Below are 21,277 nucleotides of genomic sequence, written 5' to 3'. Positions count from 1 at the left end.
CAAGATGCGTCAACAGCGCCACCTTGTTATCGTCAGTTTATGTGAAAAACACAGATATGTGATTTTGTCTATATCGCGACTATAAGATGACCCCCCATTTTTAGCCTAATTTTAGGACACATAACCTCGTCTTATATTCGGGTATATACAGTGCTTTGTACATACCTTTATTACAATGAACAAATTTGCATAATGCCTATAGTCTTCATAGACATCTACTTTTACCCTCACACACTGTACACTGTATTCCCCAACAGTGTTCTAAACTCAATAAAATTGCAGAGTTGTACTCAAAGCTGCAATATTGTTCAGGCACCACAAAAGTTTTAAGTTCACTTAAGTAGTTTCCAGTTATTGATTATTTAGACAAGATTAGCTCTTAGTTTATGAGTAGAACTGACCCCCTAACTCATTTCGTTCAAGAGTGGATTGAAATTACGTCTGACGTAATAATGACGTGCAACTTCATTGGAGGTTCATATCAACATGGCAAATTCAAATAACCTAATAACCTATACAAACCAACATAAACAAATAAAAAAAAATCGGACATTCCAATGAATGGTGAATGACCTAGTCTATGATCGATTGTGGCGGATGTAAATATAAACTTTGACATTGTTTGCAAGGACTGCTGCGCGCACCCGGATGTAGGCAGCAACATCAAGAGATCCATCATCAACAACATCAGTCTGCATGCTAACCGTAACGCCTGTACACAAAGGTAAGGACACGCCTTAATGTACTTTGTTTATTTATTTGTTTGCCATCTTCCAGGCAGACCTCAGCTAAAGTGTAGGCTTGTGAGAGAGACCTTTTGCGGCTACCTGCATGTTTTAGCGAATTAACTAAAGTTAATTGTCTCAGCTGTCAGCCAGCCAGCCTTGTTGCACTACGTTACTTTAGTGGGATAACTGGACAGACAAACCGTATGGTTTTAGCACTACCAAAGATCCTTTATCCGTTACTGGTGATAGGCCTACTTTGGCCGCGCAGGTTAGTTTATAGACGGACACTGAAGGTATAGGATGAGTTTAGACTCAAAATGATTAATAAATGCACACAATTGTCCATGAACTTGATACATGTTGCAGACGTATTTCACTATCCACAAACAAATGCCTATAACTTGTGTGTGCAAAATACGATTTGTACAAATAGACACATAATTGTGAATACAAAACTTCGATTTTATATTAAGAAGTCAAAATTTGTGCATGCAGCGTGATTTGCATTTGTGGATCCGTTGACGGATATGCTAGGCAAGATAAAATCAGGTTATGAACACTACATTCATCACAACATTTTTCTCCCATAGAAAACCATTATAAAATGCGTGTTATGCAATAGCACGTTCATAAAGTGTACGCCTACTTTTAATGTCACCGTTTTTACTGCAGGAATAAACGTTTTTATGGGAGAAAACGCTTATGTTCATAACTTGATTTAATCTTGCCTATACGAAGCATGCGTTATTAATACTTTTATTAATACCTTTTTAATGTTAGCCTACTTTTAAGCGTTTTCCTCGTCTTTATAACGAGTAGCCTACACATAAAGCGTCTTATAGGCAGAATAACGCTCACAGTGCCGTTGTCTGTTTCGGCAGAATATAGGCTACTGTCATCTAGAGGCAGCAGGTGGGTGTGTGTGTGTGTGGATCGTGCAAGGCCAAACCGGCGAAATGAAAGTCTCAAATCCAAATGAATCAAATAGGATCGACTCACAAACGAGTCAATGAATGCACGCGCGTCACCGGATCCGCGAATGCACACACACCGCAAGCGTAACTACACTGTCACTGCAGCTGCAGACGCCCGAAGCCTTTGTGCAGCGGCTCCCACAATGCTAGAGCCTACGCCTATACTATACCTCTGAGTACTAAATACTAAACTAAAGAAAGTTTATTATATTTTCTGGCTAGTTTACTTTACTTTCTATAATCATAACCATACTTTCACCGAAACGGATTAATTAAAACAAGTTTAAATGGGTACATCTTCTAAAGATGTTTTTTATTCTTCGTTTTCTCTTTAATGACATACTCCAGTTTACTTTATTTTTTATAATCATAACCATTATTGTTTCACCCAAACTGAATAATTGAAACAAGTTTAAATGGGTAAATCTTCTATTTTTTATTCTTCGTTTTCTTTTTTGTCACACTCGTTTTTGTTAAAGTACACTACACTTGCTTCTGTGTGCATTTTAAGCACTTTTTGTGTGAAATCATATTTATTTTGTCCATTAAAAGTGTTATTTCACTTTAATTGAGCGTCAGCAGCGCAGCAAAATAGGCTCGCCGCCGAAACCCCCGCTTCACTGCTGCTCATGCGACGCTTGCGGTGTGAAACGGCCGTTTATTGCACGCACAAATTCTGACTTGCTATAATAAAAAATCGAAGTTTTGTATTCACAATGGCCCTCATTTATCAATCTTGCGTAGAAACTGGTGTATATGTTGGCGTAAGATTATGCTTACACTCCTCTCACCGCCTGATTTATGAAACTGTGCGCACCTCTGCAATCCAGATGTACGCAATACTTGGCCTTGATAAATGCGGCGGCTGAAAACGATCGTCATTAGAATAACACGCCCCTATATATTCAAGTATCCGCGTCTCCCACACCCTCATTTTACGCCATGTACACACAGACGGCAAAGAAGCGAAACTTCTCCGACGTGGAGATCGGGCGCGCTCAATCATCTCACTAGTCCACTAGTCAGGGCACTGATTAGGACATAAGTCAATGGGCTGACTCCCTGATCAGTGCTCTGACTACTGAACTAGAGAGATGATTGAGACGCACCCATCGAGACCATCACCAGGGAATTGGAAAAAAACAAAAACGAAATTGTTTTATTTGGGAGTTTAAAGAGTGGGATTAAAGGCGCTCACAAAAACAAAATATGGACCCAAATTACGAGTACTCTTAATAATGTGGAGGTTGAGAAGCGCACTCCAGCAGTTTAAAGCTGTCTGGATGATAAATTACAATGCATTATTTTACAGCACGTTTTGAAAAAAATAGCAATTTCGTATCACGGCATGTATTGGGGTGTACAATAGTGATGATGATGTGATGTAGAGTACTACCATTCATTCACAATAATATTTACATGACAATTTGTAAGATTATTATTATTATTATGATTATTATTCTTAATGACGCTTGTTATTCAGAAGAAGAATGTCGTTTTTATTGATTTTATTATTATTTAAAAGAAGAAGGTCATTTTTATTATTTTGTCAGTCTGAATTATTTTAGTCCCAGTCCGTGCGCAGCTGCCGGGCCAGACGGGCCTGAAACGTCAGATAAAGTGCACAGGCTCGCGACTGGAGGAATACATATGCCTACAAATCAAACGCTTTGGTAAAGTCACACAAATTAAACATTGACGTTCATGTTGCACAAAAATAAACACTGAATGTTGTTGTTGTGGTTTTTAACAGTGGGTCATATAGCATATCTTGTCAGTGCGTTTTGTGGTGTTAGGAATTGTTTTTCTGCGCATTTTCACACTAACTCAAACGTGCGTACACCACCTCCTGAGCTGGCGTAGGATTTGAGCGTGCCGTACGCCAACGTCCATATTGATAAATCTCAAAGTCACCGTGGGTTTGGGTGTACGCAAGGTGTACGCTGGAAATTTTGTGTACGCACTTTTGATAAATGAGGGCCAATGTCTCTATTTGTTCAAATCGCTGCACATTCATGAAATTCTGTATTTTGCACAAGTTAAAAGGCATTTGTTTGTGGATAGTAAAATAGTAATTTTTTTACGGATAGTGAAAGCTCTTTAACATTTATCAAGTTCATGAGTTATTGTGTGAGTGTAAATTCATCCCATACAAAGCAATGTTTCATAACTTACACGACTTTTGTCAAACACATGACATGCCAGGCACACAGGCAGCACGCTTTTAAACATTTTATTAGTAGACTACCTAGCTAGTTGCCATAGGCTACATGGTTCGCATTAGCTGCTAGATGTAATGAAAAGTAACACTGCAGTGATTTCATCTGTCTTATATTAACGTCCATTACTAGTGTCACAATGTAGCCAATGTGTAGCCTATGTTATTATAAGTGTTTTGTATGCATTTATTTCCCAATGACAATAGCCTAGCCTAATCTTATCCCTTTGTATCTCTCCACAGGGATACACAAAGTCTAGGGTTGAGTGAATATTTTACTGAAAAGAAATTACATAGTGCACCTTTAATATATGCATAGGATTAATATTCTACTGATTTGTCTTCCTATTACCCCACAATCCCTCTGTCTTTCTAGGAAGACGTCGATATCAACAGCAGACGGACAGTTACTCTGCGGGCCCTTCCCATCTTCCTGCGGGAAGATGCTGCTGGATTTTTTAAGACCTGGAATGTAAGTTTTTGATTCAACTGTGTGTCCTCTTTCACTCTCTTTTTTTTTCTTACTTTGTCTTCTCTGTATATCTCTTTCTATTTAACCCTCTCTGACCTTGCAACCAAAAGACAACAACCCCAACCATCTTCCTAGCCACCAGAATAGCAATTTAATCATACCACAGTAATTCACCAAGAATGTCATATTTGGAAATTTCACCTGAACTTTTCATTCACTGGTATTTCATATTATATTAAATACACATGTAGTGTTTTTCATTGACTACTCTACTCATTAACTAATTACTGTCATGTTCTTCAGGCAGATGAAATTGACCTGCCAGACATCTCGGATGCAGCTCTTGCTATTCTCACTGTCTCAAGTGATACGGACTCCCTTGTGAAGTTTGGTCCTGCTATCAGTTCTATAGTTCTTGAGGGAGATTTTGTTGTGCGTGATATAGCGGAGTTGACCGAGGCGTTCATTTTGCTGTTCGGCTTAATTTATGCACTTCACCTTGATTATCCAAAACAATTGTCATACACATTCAATTTCATTCAGAAAATTATAATGGGTTTGGATGACCTGAAGCGGTTACCTCCAAGACTGCTTAGCCTTAAAAATGAGTTGATGATGGATGAGTACTAAGTCTGTTTTCCAAATGTCATTGTTTGGACTGCCAGCATGTTTATAATCAAGCAAGAAATGGAATACCATTTCCCCCCGCTTTTTATTAATGTGTGTGTGCCTATTATTTTATTAATGTGTGTGTGCCTATTATTTTTGGATTGGCCTATTATGTTGGCCTATTAATTTTGTTTTTTGAGTATTATTACCTTTGTTGTTATTTCTTTGATTTTCTGTATGAACCCCATTGCTAGGGAGGTTTTTCTGTTAAATAAAAAGAAAAGGAATCTGCAGTGAAATTGTCTTTTGAATAGTTTTTTATTTGAATCATACAACTTAAATATATTTGATTTTGAGGAAATTAATAAACATAAACAGTCAATAAAATGTGTTTTTGATAGACTTAAATTAACTTAAAAATATAAGAGGCTGAATTGACAATGTTTAGGTGTGAGAAACTGAATGAGTCATAACATAACCTCAATATATTATTAGGAGTGATAACTTAAAAAAAACAACTCTGTTTCCAGTGTCAATTTTTTTAGTTTTAACAATGGTTTCAAATTCATCAGGTTCATTGAACTTATCCAAACTTTAAGTACTGATTACTTAAATTTTTAGTTTGTCAAATTATTATGTTTCAGTTCATCAGCTTCCTCAAAAAAATTAGTGTGAATAATGTTTCTAGTTTAGAGTAGTAATTACTTAAAATGTTTGTTTGTTGAAATTATTTGTTTTAATGTTGTTCATTTTCTCAAAGATTTGGAGTCTAAAGAGCTTGTCTGACTAATGTAGTAATTACTTAAAACATATATTTCTCACATTATTCTTTTTAATTTTATCCTTGTCCTTAAAGATTTTGAGCATTAAAAAAGTATCATTTTAAGTAGAAGTTGCTTAAAATATTCTTTAACATAGATAAATATTTTGAGGTAATCAGTTTCATCAAATATTTTGAGTTCATTCAACCTGTTGGGGAATACAGTGTAGTTGTAGCTGAGACTGGTTTGAAGATGTCGAGAAGACACTGTTTTCAGCTCTGCAAATCATCTTGCATGCACTATAAAAGGAAGAGAGCTCAAACTGGAATTGATACGGTAAAGCTTGGAACATACTCTGCAAGAACAAAGAAATTTGTTCGTTTTCTTGAGGTGAACCAGAACAAAGTTCGTTCTTGCCAGTACATTCATACTTCACGAGAAAAGCAGGTGCTGATCATCTGCGTTTCTTCGTATTAACTACGCCCACTTTAAATCTCTGACCAATCACACAATAGTTCTCGGACACCCGTGAAAAAAAAGTTCTGCTCAGGCAATGTGTCAAGAACAAGCTGCGAGAACTCCCAAACCGGGGCTGCAAGAACAAAATGACGTCATTTTCTTCTCGCAGCCCTGGGAGCGAGAACTTTTTTCTCTGTTCTTGCGGAGTATGTTGAAGCCTTTAAACCCATGCCATCGTTATCTTTCGTATAACTGTGTATCAAGTGCTGAGGATGATCCAGAGCATAATTTCAGGAGTGTTAATGGCCGTTTTGTTTCTGACACACACTGTAAGCTGTAGACCAATCACAACAGACTGGACCATCTGACCAATCAGAGCAGAGTAGACCAATCACAACATACTGAGCTATCTGACCAATCAGAGCATAAATAGCTCATGGCTCTTGAAAAGGAGAGGTTTAGAACTGGTTTCAAACTCTTTGAAAAAATAGAGGTGATGTGCAATGTACATACGTATATTTTGAGAAAAGGTTTTTTGTTTAGTTTTTTTTTTTTATGTTTTTTTTCCTGGGATGTATATCATACCCGTGGTAGGAGACCCCAAAATAATTAGAAACCTTAAGGGTTTCTAATAGGGTTAATCATTTTTTTTACATTATCAAGATGTTTTCTTTTTTTTTTTTTTCTTCAATGAAACTTATTATTTTAGAAAAAATGTCAGCTTAATAAAATCCTTATTTGCATGAATACAAATTTTTGTCCAATAAAATGCTCTCTAGAATAAGAACATCATGAAAGATCTTTTACATCCCGCTGAGGTTCACCAGTCACGATGAAGAGAGTGCATCTTGTTCTTTCACGTAACGAACATCAGTTGAGGTGGTTCAAAGGAAGACGGATTCTGAAATCTATGTGTGAAGGGTCAGGTAAAGGTCTGTCCTTCATAGTTTGAAGCCTCTGCCTAGCACAGCTCCATCACCTCTCTCAGTGCCAAGCATTCATTCTGTCAGCCCTCCCGTTTCGTAGGAAAAATCTGCGTTCTGCTGCTCCCTATATGACCCTGTGACCGCAGCGCCCTCACACAAACACTAAAAGCTGTCGGTATTGTCCTCCCTGCTCTGCTGCGCTGCATCTGTCTTATGTCTGTAACTCAGAGGTGAGTGTTAAACGGGTTTTCGCAGCGGGTGCCTGCGCGTCTATTTTCACCATTAAACTGGATTCAGGTGCTTCTTTGCCGTCTGTCAGAAGCAGCGAGAGTAATGAAGCCTCTCGGTCTGTCTCTGTCCTTCTAATCAGGGATCTGGAGAAACTACAGACATCCATTATCAATTCTATTTCTCTGTCCATTGTAATAACAGCCATGTCCCTTCATGCAGTGATTTACTTTATGTGAAGGGTTGTTCTCAGGAAACTGCTCTCTTTGAGGTCCCATGACTTACTACTGATTTAATTAACAGGAAACACACACTGATGTTGAACGTCGTCACACTATTTGATAAATGTGTCCCTGTTTAATGTTTAAGTATTCAGGAACATGTGACTGTGGTCCATTAAATGAGCCCGAAAATCCTGATTTCATTGTCAACTAAGAAAAAGCCAAATAGATAATTGGTGGAAAACTCTTTTAAAACGTCTTCTCATGCCTGTCCCCACAGGTTTGCAATGAGTCATCGCTAAATGTTTATCATATGTTGTCATTACAGATTTTAGGAAAGGTTATATTGTCAGCTTATTACAATGGTGAAATTATCCTTGAAATCAAAACCCACTGCTCTGGTCAGTGATAATAGTGGCTGGTGTGAGACGATATGTGTAATGTCTGGTCCGTTCTGCTGTCAGATGATTGCAGCACAGCTGTAGTTGCTGGCTAACATTGACATAGTTATTGACATTTTGAATGTTATGTCTCTGAGATATAAGAGCTCTGACTCAGTGAGGGCAGTTATGACTCGAATTAATTGTGACTTGAGTGAAGAAACAGATGTCCGTGAGGTGAATCGAAATGCTGACAGCTCTTCAATCTCGTATTCCTTCTGTCATACTGGTCTTAATAATTTAATGAGACATGATGCAATACCCAAACATGTCAATCTCATCGCGTGTACACAGAGCTACAATTTGAACAAAAAAAGTGACAATGCAAAAATGCATCCCATATGATTGGCCTGTAACTTAAGCAAGTCGTTCTCAAAATTGGCTTACCTTATATGTATACACACTGACAGGTGAAGCGAATATCACTGATTATCTCTTCACCACGGCACTTGTTAATGGGTGGGATATATCAGGCAACAAGTGCAAATTTTGTCCTCAAAATTGTGCAAAAATATGAAACTGTAAGGATTTGAGCAAGTTTGGCTAGATGACTGGGTCAGAGCATCTCCAAAACTGCAGCTCGTGTGTGGTGTTCCCGGTTTGCAGTGTTCATTATCTATCAAAAGTGCTCCAAGGAAGGAACAGTGGAGAACCTGCGACCAGGTCATGGTCGCAGGTTCTCCAGAACCTGCGTCCAAGGCTCATTGATGCACGTGGAGACTGAAGGCTGGCCCGTGTAGTCCGATCAAAAAGACGAGCTACTGTAGCTCAAAATGCTTAAGAAGTTAATGCTGGTTCTGATAGAAAGGAGTCAGAATACACAGTGCATCGTAGTTTGTTGTGTACGGGGCTGCATAGCCACAGACCAGTCAGGGTGACCATGTTGACCCCTGACCCCACCGAAAGCACCACCTGAACAACAGAACTGGACCACGGAGCAATGGAAGAAGGTGGCCTGGTCTGATAAATCACGTTCTCTTTTACATAACATGGATGGCCAGGTGCGTGTGCATCGCTTACGTTGGGAACACATGGCACCAGGATGCACAATAGGAAGAAGGCAATCAGACAGAGGCAGTGTGATGCTTTGGGAAATGTTCTGCTGGGAAACCTTGGGTCCTGTCATCTATTTGGATGTTACTATGACAGGTACCACCTACCTAAGCATTGTTGCAGATCATGTACACCTTTTCATGGAAACGGTATTCCCTGGTGGCTGTGGCTCTTCCAGCAGGATAATGCTCCTACCACAAAGCAAAAATGGTTCAGGAATGGTTTGAGGAGCACAACAAGTTTGAGGTTTTGACTTGGTCTCCAAATTCCCCAGATCTCAATCCAATCGAGCATCTGTGGGATGTGCTGAACAAGCAAGTCCAATCCATGGAGGCCACACCACAAACTTACAGGACTTAAAGGATCTGCGGCTAGCATCTTGGTGCCAGATACTACAACACATCTTTAGGGGTCTAGTTGAGTCCATGCCTTGACAGCAAAAGGGGGGCCAAAACAATACAATATAAGGTCATATTGTTACGCCTGAACTGTGTATATGTGTGTGCTATTGGTATCTTTGTTAGTTTCTGTTTTTGGTGGAATTGTCATATTATGAACTACGTTGTTATCTTGTAGTGATATGAAGAAAAATATATATAGTGTTTGGCATTTTGGCATTTCCTTCTCCCCAGTCTTCCTCCAGACTCTGGCACCTTGATTTCCGAATGACATGCAAAATTTGCTTTCATCTGAAAAAAGTACTTTGGACCACTGAGCAACAGTCCAGTGCTGCTTCTCTGTAGCCCAAAAGTGGCTTGACCTGGGGAATGCGGCACCTGTAGCCCATTTCCTGCGCACGCCTGTGCATGGTGGCTCTGGATGTTTCTACTCCAGACTCAGTCCACTGCTTCCGCAGGTCCCCCAAGGTCTGGAATCGGTCCTTCTCCACAATCTTCCTCAGGGTCCAGTCACCTCTTCTCGTTGTGCAGCGTTTTTTGCCACACTTTTTCCTTCCCACAGACTTCCCACTGAGGTGCCTTGATACAGCACTCTGGGAACAGCCTATTCGTTCAGAAATATCTTTCTGTGTCTTACCCTCTCGCTTGAGGGTGTCAATAATGGCCTTCTGGACAGCAGTCGGGTCGGCAGTCTTACCCATGATTGCGGTTTTGAGTAATGAACCAGGCTGGGAGTTTTTAAAAGCCTCAGGAATCTTTTGCAGGTGTTTAGAGTTAATTAGTTGATTCAGATGATTAGGTTAATAGCTCGTTTAGAGAACCTTTTCATGATATGCTAATTTTTTTAGATGTATGCCAAAATCATCAGTATTAAAACAATAAAAGACCTGAAATATTTCAGTTGGAGTGCAATGAATCTAAAATATAAGAAAGTTTAATTTGTATCATTAGATTATGGAAAATAATGAACTTTATCACAATATACTTATTTTTTGAGAAGGACCTGTATACAATTAAAAGTGTTAAAACTGAAAGGTCCTCTGTAATATTGTAAACTGAATCCAATACCTTTGTGAAATCAGTGGAGCCATAAAGTGCAAGCCAGTGGGTAAAGATCAGTAAAAATAGTTTCTGTGCTTCGCTGTGAGAACTGAGATGGGTTTCACACATGCTGGGGTTGACAAAGGGCTGAGAGGAGGATTTACAGTCTAATAAACCAGCGACTTGCCACTGCCCTCAACTAATGGATGACCCTGGAGGGGAGAGAGAGAGAGAGAGAGAGAGAGAGAGAGAGAGAGAGAGAGAGAGAGAGAGAGAGAGAGAGAGAGAGAGAGAGAGAGAGAGAGAGAGAGAGAGAGAGGGTGATGTTGCTTTCACACTGGTGGTTTTGGTACATATCCAGCTTCAGTTGACCACGGAGTTCTGTTTTCATAGTGCGAAAGCCATCATCTGAACTCAGGTGCAAGTCAGGGGTAGGTTTTTATGAACCATAGTACTGTACAGGAGGAAGATGAATTCAAACTGTGTGTAAATTTAGTCTGCTAGAGATACTTCAGCAATATTACATGGAAAACACTCCTTCCAGTATAGCTACCAATTTCAAATGCGTGCATATCTCATCAGATGTTTTGGGGTGAATGAAAAAAATAACTTTGCACCAAAGTTATTATAATCAATGCTTTCTATACGTCAAGCACTGTTGACAGAAAATGGGTAACGCTGAATTAAATAGAGAGCCACAGTGAGCAAGTTAGTCAGACATTCAGGCATAATAATAATAGATATGACTGTAAGATGACTGTGAGAATACATACAACATGGTCAAAAATCCAAAACACTCTCATTTATCTCTCTCTCTCTCTCTCTCTCTCTTCTCTCTCTCTCTCTCTCTCTCTCTCTCTCTCTCTCTCTCTCTCTCTCTCTCTCTCTCTCTCTCTCTCTCTCACTTCCGGTGTGTTTGTTGAGCGAGTGTGTGACAGAGCGGAGCGAGCGTGGTGCAGAGTGGTGTGAGTGAAGTTGCTTTTTTTTCTTTTTTCTGGTTATTTTTTTTCTTTCTGATTTGTTTTTTTAGTTTTGTTAGTTCAGTTTGAGGGCCGTGTGTTTTCCGTGTGGAAGCATGTCGGCCCAACAAGCGCAGGGGTTGAGTTCACTCACGAGACGCCATGCGATTAAGGTGACGTCCGCGGTGACAGTTGAGCAGTGTTGTCTGGCCGTCGCGGAGGTCGTGGGACACGCTAGTGTTTTGTCTGCTTCTAGAATGAACAATGCGACAGTGGTTTTTCTGGATAGTGTAGATAAGGCGAATGAGTTGGTAGAACGGGGAATTGTTATTGATGGGGAATTTATTCCAGTACTCCCACTCTCCTTACCAGCCAAAAAGGTGATTCTATCTAATGTGCCGCCTTTTGTTAGTGATGGTTTCCTAACGCAAGCGTTGACACGCTATGGAAAGTTGGTGTCCCCAATAAAAAAAATTCCAATCAGTAGCGAGTCACCGTTATTGAAACACATTGTTTCTTTTAGGCGGTTTGTATACATGATTATTCCGGACGATGCTGATTTAGACGTTGCACTGAATTTTCGAATTGATGATTTTAGCTATGCTATTTATGTCACTACAGGAAAAGTCAAATGTTTTGGATGTGGTAATACAGGGCATTTAATTCGGAATTGTCCAAACAAAATTAATGAGGGTGAAGAAGGAAAAGAAAACGAAGCAGTAGAACAAGGTGGTGAAGAAAAAGATGGAAAGGAGTCTGAGGTAGAAGTTCAGGAAACAGGTCTGGTTTTGGTACAGAATGTTGTGGATCATTCAGTAGAAGTTGAGGCTGATGCAGCATCTCCGATTGAGCAAGTGGATTCAGTGTCTAATGTTCCACCACCTACACCTGTTGATTTGAGTGTTTCTGATATGGTGGTTTCTTCAGAAGGTAGAAAGGAAAGTGCAGATGGTGAAAAAAATACATTTAGTGTAGTGAGTGAAGAAGCACAGTTAGCATCGGAACAGGAGCAATTTTTTTTCAAGACTCCTCAAAAAAGGAAGATGAAAAATAAGTTGCTAGATGCTAAAATAAGTAAGACGGTGGATTTACAAAAAGAAGAAATGCAAGAAACGGGAAGTGATAGTGACTCATCTGAGTGTAGTACAAGTTTTTCACAAAGTGAAATTACAGGGCGCAGTTATGATCTTGAGGACATTAAATTGTTCCTCAGGTCAACAAAAAATAAAAGGGGTGTAAAAATGCAAGAATATTTTCCGGACTTGAAACAATTTGTTGACAAAGCAAAAAATTGGATGGCTAGTGACTCCTTTACCAACACAGAAGTGTATAGATTGAAGAAAATTGTGAGGAATATAAATAGCACCCTTAATAATGATGGTGTATAAAATTAAGAAGAGAGGAATTTTCTTTGATAAAATGTGGGTTTTCTTTTTCTTTTTTTTCACCATGAGTGAGGTGCATATTGCGTCTATGAATGTTAATGGTGCAAATAATTCTAGAAAAAGAGCACAGATTTTTGAAGAAATTGAACAGAAAAACATAGACATAGCTTTTCTACAAGAAACTCATAGTAGTGAAGATAATGTGGTTGATTGGATGAAGGAATTTAGTGGAGTTTCTGTGTTAAGTCACTATTCAAATGTGAGTGGGGGAGTTGCCATTTTATTTAGTAAGAATTTTAAACCAATTTCATATGATGTGGAGGAAATTGTGAGAGGTAAAATGTTAAAAGTCAGAGCTGTGTATGAAAATTTTGTGTTTGTTTTTATCTGTGTGTATACTCCAACTGCACCTATAGAGAGGTTACTGTTTTTAGATACTCTTTGTTCAACTTTAAAAAATTGCTGTACTGAAGATTTTTTATTTTGGGGTGGTGATTTTAATTGTACTGAGTTTGATATAGACAGGAATCATGTTGAACCCCATATGGTTTCACGTAAACGCTTAATTCACCTTATTGAGAAATATGATTTATGTGACATTTGGAGAGTTATGAATGTTAATGAAAAACAATATACATGGGCTCATGTACGTGATAATTATATGTCATTGGCTAGGTTAGACAGATTTTATGTTTTTAAACATCATTTGAATGTGTTTAACAAGTGTTTTATCACACCTCTGTCTTTTACTGATCATCATATGGTCAGTTGTAAATTTATTCTAAGTTCAGTGAAATCTAAAAGTGCATATTGGCATTTTAATACGAGTCTTTTAAATGATAAATTATTTATTGAATCTTTTAAAAAAATTTGGAAGGGTTTTAAGGATAAGAAATCTACTTTTAAATCAATACAACAATGGTGGGATTACGGCAAAGTGCAGATAAAACAGTTTACACAACAATACACTCAAAATGTCACAAAAGAATTGAATCGTTCTTTAGAAATGCTTGAGAAACAATTGATGGAGTTACAAAGAATTTCTCAAACCTCAAATGATAGTAATTTTAGGGAAACCTTTTTTAGAAAAAAAAATGAACTTAAGGAGCTGTTAGAGCATAAAGCACAAGGGGCATTAGTTCGTGCTCATTTTTTAAATATTGATCAGATGGATGCATCATCCAAGTATTTCTTTGGTCATGAGAAGAAGAACGGGCAGAAACATTTAATTCATGCTCTGCGTTCTGAGGATGGTACTTTGTTATCTAATCCCAGACAGATTCGTGAGGTAGCAATTCGGTTTTATCAGTCCCTGTACAGAAGTGAAATTAAGCCGGGAAGGGGGGAAAAATCTCCTTTTTTAGATGATCTACCAAAGATCTCAGAAGAGTCCAATGTAGAACTGGATAGTAGCCTAACTCTAGGAGAGCTCCATAAAGCACTCCAAGACATGGAGTCTGGAAAGGCTCCTGGTGTGGATGGGCTTCCAGTGGATTTTCTGAAAGCGTTTTGGTCGGAGATAGGGTGTGACCTGCTGGAGGTGTTCAATGACAGCTTGCTAAAGGGTGGGTTGCCGTTGAGCTGCCGAAGGGCAGTGGTTACTCTTCTTCCGAAAAAAGGAGATCTCACTGAGATTAAGAACTGGAGGCCGGTATCCCTTCTGTGCAGTGATTACAAATTACTTTCTAAAACTTTGGCTAACAGATTGACTAAGGTAATGGGGCAGGTGATCCATCTAGATCAATCTTATTGCATACCCAGCAGGTCAATCTTTGACAATATTTCTTTAATTAGAGATATTATACAGGTTTCCAAATTATTTAATATCAATTGTGGTTTGTTGTCTTTAGACCAAGAGAAAGCGTTTGATCGGGTGGAGCATGCTTATTTATGGAATGTTTTAAAAGCTTTTGGTTTTAAGGAGAAGTTTTTAAACATGATTAAAATTCTTTATAGTGACATTGAGAGTTTTGTTAAGATTAATGGTGGCTTATCCGCTCCATTCAAGGTCCATAGAGGTATTAGACAAGGATGCTCATTATCAGGAATGTTATATTCTATTGCTATTGAACCACTTCTACAAGCAATCAGGAAGAATATAGATGGTGTTAGGATACCATCTTGTGATGTTAATTTTTGTTTATCAGCTTATGCCGATGATCTTATAGTAATGATTAATAAACAAAATGACATACATGTTTTATCTAGACTGATAGAAGACTTTGGAAAATGGTCTTCCGCAAAAATAAATTGGAAAAAAAGTGAAGCTTTTTTATTAGGGGACTGGAATGAAGGGAGACCAATTCTTCCTGAAGGTTTGTGTTGGAATAAGTGGGGTCTGAAATATCTTGGAGTTTTTTTGGGAGATGATGATGTTCTACAAAAAAATTGGGATGGGGTATTACAAAAAGTTAAAGGTCGTTTAGACAAATGGAGATGGATTCTACCAAACTTGTCTTATAGGGGAAGAACACTTATTGTAAATAATTTGGTGGCTTCACTCTTATGGCATAAATTGGGTTGTATCGATCCTCCTGTGAAGTTGATAGCTGAGATTCAAGCAGTGTTTGTTGACTTTTTTTGGGACAAGCTCCATTGGATTCCTCAGAGTATTTTATTTTTACCCAAGGAAGAAGGGGGACAAGGACTGGTTCATATCCAGAGTAGAATTGCAGCTTTTCGGCTGCTTTTCTTACAAAGACTTCTGATGGACCTATAAATGTAAGCTGGAGGGCTATTGGTTGTGCTTTACTTAGGACTGTGGGAAACCTTGGACTGGATAAACCTTTATTTTTAATGGACCCTAAGTGCCTGGATCTTTCAAAGTTGTCATCTTTTTATCAGCATGTTTTTAAGATTTGGAGTTTTTTTCATGTTCAGAGGAATGAAAATTTTCATTCCATTTTTTGGCTGCTTAATGAACCTTTGATCTTTAAGGCAAGACTGGATCTTACAGAGTCAATTTTCTTACCAGGATTCAGTTATCTATTAAAAAACTCAGGAATTTGCACTTTAAATCAGTTACTGTGTATAGCTGGGCCTCATTTTAAGAATGTGGAAGCTGTAAAGGAAAAATTGGGAATCAGATCTGTTCGTTTTGTGACTAGATATCTGACTAAGTTGAAAGAAGTGTTTACGGATGAAGAAAAAATGATGTTAGAGGATTTTTTTTAGGGACAAATATCCCTGATTACGAAGATCCTTTTCCTTGTTTAATAATTCAACCAAAGTTTGAAGAGTATTCAGGTTTTTTCTTTCAACAACAAAAGTCTATTGATTTTTTTTCATGTGTGGGGAAAGATTTGTATAAAATGTGTGTGCTCCTTTTCAATAAAAAAACACTTGATAGGAGAGTTGATACCCCTTGGCGTTCTGTTTTAAAAGTGGGTGATGATGTAAGACCTGAGTGGAGAGTTTTGTACAAGCCACCATTATCAAAAAGAACAGGGGATTTGCAGTGGAGAATCCTTCACGGTGCTATTGCGGTGAATTCTTTTGTGTCAATTTTGGATTCTGATAATAATGCGGGTTGTCCGTTTTGTCCTCAAAAAGAGACTGTTTTTCATGCGTTTATGCAGTGTTCCAGACTCAATCCATTGATTGAAGTGGTGAAGGAATTGTGTAACAAATTTAATGTATGTTTTTATCCTGAAACTTTCATTTTTGGTTTTAAATATGTACAAAAAAAACGTGTTATCTTTCAATTATTGAATTTTATTCTTGGGCAAGCTAAAATGGCGATCTACATGAGTAGAAAGAGTAAAATTGAACAAAGAAGTAATGATGATGAGGTTGTTGTTATTTTTAAGTCTTTACTTAAAGCAAGAATTCAGATTGATTTTAGATATTACAAGGCTATGTGTGACCTTTCTACTTTTGAGTTGAAATGGTGTATTTGTGATGCTTTGTGTACAGTTGTTGATGATGAATTATTTTTTGTGTTTAATTTTGTGTGAAAAAGGGGAATGTAAAAAAACAAAAACAACAAAAAAAAAAAAAAAAAAAAAAAAAGAATCCCATAAAATTGTGATGTGCAAATCTTAAAAAGATCTGTTTTTGTAAAACAGTATTTTTTTGGGGTGATTTGTAAATAAAGTTTTTTTCAAATCAATCTCTCTCTCTCTCTCTCTCTCTCTCTCTCTCTCTCTCTCTCTCTCTCTCTCTCTCTCTCTCTCTCTCTCTCTCTCTCTCTCTCTCTCTCTCTCTCTCTCTCTCTCTCTCTCATGCTTTTGTGACATATGAGGACACAAATGTGTATAATGACATTGGTATGACATAGGTATTAGAAGGAGAGGGTGAAATATGAGGACATTACCCATGTCCATAAAAATGCAGAATGTTTTCTGTGATGGGTAGGTTTAGGGGCAGGGGCAGTGTAAGGGGTTGTAGAAAATATGGGTTGTACAGTATAAAAACCAATACGCCTATGGAATGTCCCCGTATGTCACAAAAACAAACGTGTGTGTGTGTGTGTGTGTGTGTGTGTGTGAAGTTAATTAACCCCTTGTGATTGCCTTTGGGAGAAGTTTAGCCTTTAATTACACTCATCAAATTATAATCCTCTCTCTGGGAGTGTGTGTGTCCCTTAATCTATGAATAATCCTCCGAAACTCTGAACATGGTGCATAAATACACAAGTATGTTGAGTTTTAACATAAGCCCAACTCTGTCAAGTCTGTTGGGTTATATGATGTCTTTAGCTTCTGATTTTTTAGAGATGCTGCACATATACCAAAGCTGTTCATGTCAAACAAAATAATGCTGAACCTTTAGGAAAGAGAGAAGAATCCATTAAAAAAGTAATGTTTACTTTAATGAGCAACCCACATTGAGCAAAATGATGTGTGACACCTTATCGATCTTATCGATACCACCTATAAGTAACCTTGCAACTATGCCAATTTATTGTACTAACACTAACCTAACAGTCTACTAATATTCTAATGGGAGTTATTTTACACGTTGCTGGAAATTAATACGTTAGTTGGCATGTAGTTGCAAAATGACTTATAGTTAGTAGAATATCTTAAGTGGACCATTGCAATAAAGTGTAAGCAAATGGTCTTGTGCATGTGTGAGAGAGTTGTAGCTATCTTTTTAGCACTCAGATATTCTCAGTTAATATCTTTGTAGCGTATTGCCCAGCGTTAAAGGGGGGGGGGGTGCTGTTTCATGCATACTGAGCTTTTTACACTGTTAAAGACTTGGATTCCCATCCTAAACATTTCAAAAACTAATGTTGGACGTTTGATGGAGTATTTCTGTGTTAAAAATACTCCTTCCGGTTTCTCACAAGTTTCGGAGAGTTTTTTTTCTCCCGGTAGGGTGCGCGCGCGCGTGACTAGAGAGAGAGAGGAAATGCACGCCCATAAACACTCGCTCAGCTGCAGATCCAGTCATCCGTGAACACTTCTGTCACGCCGCGCTCCACTTTATTCCTATGGGTGACATCAAGCAACTTCAACGCTTCAGCACAGCATTCCGGGAAGGCAGCGCTGCATTTGAACTGATTTGAACGCAGAAATGACGGGAAGCGTCACAACATCGCTTCCGTCGCGTCGCAAAGTGGATCTCCACCGTTCACTGCTGTCAGGACTTTCAGGACCAAATCATACCAAAGAAGTGTGTTTTTGATGGAGCGGTCCCAGCGCTAAAGGTTCGGTCCTGCTTTGGAAGCAGCCGGTGAGTAAAACTGCTTCAAATGTCTGTGCTGTTGGCTATCGTCGCGTGAGTAAACATCAGTGAACGACACGATCGCGTGCTTCGTCATTCAAATGCGCTAACGGTTACTCCATTGTTGTTCTCTGTATAACGTTACGCTAGTCTGACGTGCAAAACCGTTTTGCTTGCTACTGCTAAGGTTTAGTCACATACAATAGTCCATAAACCGAATCATGTCCTCATAAACTGCGAGTAAAGACACACAAATGTTGACAGGCCACTAAATACAGTACATACCACAGAGACGGACGTCCTGCTGTTGCTGTTTCTCCTGTTCAATTTATTTCAGCCTCCGAATGATTCTGGATCATATCTATTAGCTGAGATCGATAGCAAGGGTTTCTCCACGCTTGAGGACGTCACCGCTTTGTACGCATTCGTCATTCTTTAGCTCCGCCCACACGATACGCCTCCAGGCGCTCGTTTTTTTCCGGAAAGACTCGGTACAGCCCATATTTCTTTTATAAATATAATAAAACAAAAGACTTTTCGGAGTTATGAAGGATGCAATACTACTCTATAGGTACTCAAGATTGACATGAGATTGAAACTGAGTGTTTCACCGCCCCTTTAAGCAGCTGTGCAGCACTGTGTTTTTAACTGGATTCATAATTCACTTTTTAACAGGGAAGGTGAAAAATATTGTCCGCGTTCATTAGCCATGTTTGGCTGCTAATGTACGGTCACGTCTTGTTTTGATTAAAACCAGCAGACTTTGACTTTGTTCACAACCCAAAATGGTTCGAGGCTAAGGATGAGAATCGCTTTTGATTCAGCCTTAAAATGGGCTGATTTATTGCCCTGGTTGGGTGGTGATATGAGAGCGGATAGTAGGGAGGGCCAAGGCTCATTCACTTCATTTATGACACGGATCGCAAAAATAACATTCTTCCAGCACTCATCCACGACATGGGCCATAACTCACAGAGGATTAATGGATCTCAGGGCTCTTGACTGATACATTGCTAACTGATCAGAACAAATACTACACAAGAGATAAAAAAGACCTGAAAGATTTCCAATTAAAGGCAGCGTTCCATCTGTTTTTCAAACTGCTTGTCCTAAATAGGGTCAGAGATGCTGGAGGAGATCCCAGCATTTTGGATCATAGGCAGGGAATCACTTTGGATGCATCCAGTTCACAATTGTTCATGTTTTTGGATCATGAGAAAACCAAAAAACTTAGAGGAAACTATTACCAACAAAGGGAGAGTGTGAAAGTCCTACATGCCACCCTGTTGTCCCAGTAACTGACTCAAAAAAAGCGGACTTTAATTTCGGACAGTTTTTGCTTAAATCTAACCATCTTTTTTAAAGGAACGACACTGTTAGGAATGAAAGGAGGGATGCCAAAACTAAACAACTGCCTCTGACACTTCTCTCCGCAAATGGAACGCTGGCCTAAAACATGTTTCTGGAACAACATCTTTAGTTGGTCATGAAACAACATTAGTTTCAAACAAATATATTCCTTAAATATACCAAACCCCAATCCAAAGCAAACCATTAACCCCCCAGATGGAAATGATAGGTTCAAAACATCCCAGTTCTAACCATAATATCTAATAAATGCTCCAGGACCGACAAAGATGCAAATTCAGGAACATTTTGGCAAATCACGGTCACTGGGCAGTCACATCATGAACCCTGCCTTTGCACTTGGAGATAAATGACTGGTGGCGAACAGAGTGTACGGAACAGAGTGTACTTCCAATATACAGGCAGAATGTATGCGTGTGGGCTCTTTATTTCCTCTAATAAAGAAGCGGTACAACATTTCATCATGGTTGAGATGATAAGGCTCATGGGAGTTTTATTGGTTATCGCACCATCAGCATTTGCGGCACAGTGCTGAACATACAGAATTAACCAGCACGTGGGCGAGAGAGACCCTGGTTTTGCGTTCACTTGAAGATAAATAAAGCTGCTCTAAGCTTTTTTTTTTATATACTATGTGTAAAATATTTATTCTGCCTGACATATATCACTAAATTGGTGTCCTGAGAAACCACACCTGGTTCTGTGACCGCCCTGTGCTCTGTGAACAGGAAAAAAATGGACCCAATTTTGAAAGCATACCGCAAAAGTTAGTCAATCTTGGTACTGTACTTTATTAGCCGCTTTTTTCACTGTCGAGCCAGTGCGAGCCAGGGCTTTCAAGGGACCGGGAAGGGCCAGGTCAGGCTAATAGCCTCCGACCTGCAGGAACGAGCCCCAAAACCATGGTCGATAAAGCTAGCAAGATCGCAAAACGAACATGATAAAAGCGGCCGTTTGTTGCCATTTTTGTTGTTTACTTACAGATTTAAAAACCAAGCATTGATGTTTTCCACAGTTTTACAATGTTAAAGTTTCTGAATTTTTTTTTTGCTTTATTTTGACATATGCTGAGCTAAATATGGATATCAGACAGTCCAGTATAAAGAGACAAGACGTACTGACAGATAAAATTAATACATTATTGTCTATATCAGGGGTTGGCAAGTATATTTAACCACGGGCCAAAAAAAAGTAGTGAGCTGTTACTCTGTTAAAAAATTGGATAAATGAATAAAGGAGTAGTGACATATGTAACCCACCAACTTGCAACACAGACCCCCATACTAAAACACACATGTGGGAGATGCGGAATGGATAAAAATAACTCAAAACATAAGAGGACTTGAATAAGCCCATTAATTGCA

The 21,277-nt window shown here is 38.7% G+C and overlaps 1 long non-coding RNA gene across 1 annotated transcript; it reads left to right on the top strand.

The window, feature by feature from the left end:
* The first annotated feature begins 254 nt into the window (after positions 1–254).
* On the top strand, positions 255–5,289 carry LOC137079387 (uncharacterized). The gene is made up of 3 exons (XR_010905488.1): positions 255–724; positions 4,297–4,392; positions 4,696–5,289. It is a non-coding gene; the product is annotated as an uncharacterized lncRNA (long non-coding RNA).
* The last annotated feature ends 15,988 nt before the right edge of the window (positions 5,290–21,277 follow it).

This window comes from Pseudorasbora parva, chromosome 6, assembly GCF_024679245.1.
Source record: "Pseudorasbora parva isolate DD20220531a chromosome 6, ASM2467924v1, whole genome shotgun sequence".
NCBI lineage: Eukaryota > Metazoa > Chordata > Actinopteri > Cypriniformes > Gobionidae > Pseudorasbora > Pseudorasbora parva.
This window is presented reverse-complemented; position numbering and strand designations above follow the sequence as displayed.